General features: G+C 40.2%; 1 pseudogene; it reads left to right on the top strand.

The window, feature by feature from the left end:
• Nucleotides 1-1,234: 1,234 nt before the first annotated feature.
• LOC101735256 lies at nt 1,235-2,529 on the top strand (annotated as a pseudogene).
• Nucleotides 2,530-2,871: the final 342 nt, after the last annotated feature.

The following is a 2,871-nucleotide window of genomic DNA, read 5'->3' on the forward strand; positions in this document are numbered from 1 at the left end:
CTTGTTTCTGCATGCCTATGGAAAATTATTAATAATGAGCGAATCTGTACCATTTTGTTTCGCTGTAAAATGTTGTGCGTCAAAAAACATTGTTGTCCCATAATAATCTCAAAGCAATATATACCATAATAATCACAAACCATATATATCCCATAATAATCACAAACCATATATATCCCATAGTAAAATCAAACCAATATATCCCATAATAATCACAAACCATATATATAGGACTTTTGAAATCTGTTATGATATATGTGTCCATATTATACATTACATTACATTAACATTTATTTATAAAGCGCCAACATATTCCGCAGCGCTGTACAATAAGTGGGTTACATACATTGGACATACAGAGTAACATATAAAGCAATCAATAACCGATACAAGAGGTGAAGAGGGCCCTGCCCAAAAGAGCTTACAATCTACATTTTAGAAAATATTTTCTATTTTCATTCTTTTGGTATTTTAGAAACAAATATCTTGTTATGGAATTGCAAAAATTCCATCATGTTTTGAAACTTTATGTTGCCCTGAAAAAAAAATGATATATCGTTTTCGTTGGTAAACTAAAATTGCCCCCATAAAATGGCCCTAAAGTAAAATATCACAAAATGTTAAAAACTTGTGTGGCAGTGAAAGGGTTAAAGACAATTCTATGCTAGAAAACACATTAGGTTGTGGTTTAGTTACTATTGTGTGATCACCATAGCAACCGCATTGTGACATCACTGATAAGTAAACACAAGCTCATTAGTATGCGGTTACCATGGCAACACTGATAAGATCCGTTTGCTTATCTTGCATTATGTGGTTACCGTAGCAACCGCATTGTGACATCACTGACAAGCTCATTAGTATGCAGTTACCATGGCAACAGCAGGCTATATAAGCCTGACACTGAGCACAGAGCTCAGTTCGAAGTGGGACTTGCTTCGAACAACATCTGCTGACTAGAGCTCAGCAACCTTTCCTTAGCAATGAATTTTCCACCTTTCATTGCTTTTCTTATTTTATTGGAACAATGTTTTCATTCATCTGATCGATCATCACTGACCCAGAAAGTAATCCTGACTCCAGAAGAATTTGAATTATTGAGAAATGTTAAAGATACAGATATTGAAGAGATCTACCCATTGGGTTCAGTTATCCTAATGGTATTTTCCTTGGCAGTTACCATTAACTGGACTGTTGGCCATTATTGGAGACAGCCCTACAGAAGGGGGGCGGGTTGGGCCCATCTATTATCAGTAATGATATTCACAGCCCTTCTTTATACCCGTCACACATCACTGGAGTTCCACAAAGGAAACCCAGAATATGAAGAAATAGAGAATGACGAAGATGAAGAGAATGACGAGAACTTGTTAGTTTATCTCTTTGCTCTCCTTGTATTTATCTTCGTATTCACCATTGACTGGTGTTGGAGTAACATTGCTAAAAAGCTCACTGGTGTTTCTCCCAGCCAGACCAGCCATAAGAGGCATCTAGAAGAGAGGCCCTTGGTTGGTCAAGGCTTACTTGGAGAAGAGGAACTGCAACAACATCTTCCACAAAAAACTCTGAGGATATTTATTGCCACCTGGAATATGAATGAAAAAAAGGATCTTCCAGAGAGACTGGATGATTTCCTGTTTCCATTGGGCGCCGAGTCTGCACAAGACCTGTATGTAATCGGAGTGCAAGAAGGCTGCCCCAACAGGCAAGAATGGCAAAACCGTCTGCAGCTGACACTGGGGCATCGTTATGTCTTGCTCCACTCAGCAGCTCACGGTGTCCTGTACCTGTCTCTGTTTATCAGGCGAGATCTCGTGTGGTTCTGCTCTGAGGTTGAATGTGCAACCGTCACTACGAGATTCTTCCCGATGATTAAGACCAAAGGGGCTGTGGCTGCTTCATTTACATTCTTTGGAACCTCATTCCTTTTTATCAATGCCCACTTTGCGGCAGGAGATTCCAAAGTAAAGCAAAGAATCCAGAATTATGAGAAAATAATCAAAGACCTGCAGCTCCCAAAAAATGTTCCTGACACAAACCCCGTTTACTCTGATCCCGACGATGTGACGAGCCGGTTTGACGAAGTCTTCTGGTTTGGGGACTTCAATTTCCGCTTGAGCAAGAGTCGGAGGGAAGTTGATTCCATCCTAGAGAACCTTCCAGAGAATGATATGAGGTCCCTCCTGCAGTATGATCAGCTGTCAGAAGAGGTGACTAAAGGTTCTATATTCAAAGGATTTAAGGAAGGCGAAATCCATTTCCGCCCCACATATAGATTTAATATCGGATCCGATGACTATGACACCAGTAAGAAACAGAGGACGCCTTCCTACACTGATCGAGTGATGTACAAGAGCCGGAATCAGGATGATATCCATGTTCTGAAATATGGCTCTTGTTCCCTTATGAGACAATCGGACCACAAACCTGTTTTTGGACTATTTGAAGTATTGATAAAACCAGGGTCCACTAACATTCCTTAGACTGTTTGAAAGAAAACTTTATTTAATGGGGCTAAAGAAAAACTGACATTAAATACATTAAATGAGAAAACCGAAAACCAACAGTCTATTGGCGTGGGGAGGGTGGGAGGGCCAATGACTTGGTTTTCTTTGCCTTTGAATAAAACATGCAATTGAAGCACTTGCACGTTTTGTGAATATCGCCAGTGCTGGCATTTTAGCCCAATTCCTATAGCCAGCATGGGAGGGATGGCAAGGGGGCGATTTCACACAATGAACACTCTGGGCAAAACAAGCCAAATGATAAAGCTGCTACAACCAACTGCCATATACTTATAGCACCCAACCCCACATATCTGTGACAAGATAAATACAGTGCCATGTATTATACGCCAGAACAGCAGGATAA

The sequence above is a fragment of the Xenopus tropicalis genome, chromosome 5 (genome assembly GCF_000004195.4).
Source record: "Xenopus tropicalis strain Nigerian chromosome 5, UCB_Xtro_10.0, whole genome shotgun sequence".
Taxonomy (NCBI): domain Eukaryota; kingdom Metazoa; phylum Chordata; class Amphibia; order Anura; family Pipidae; genus Xenopus; species Xenopus tropicalis.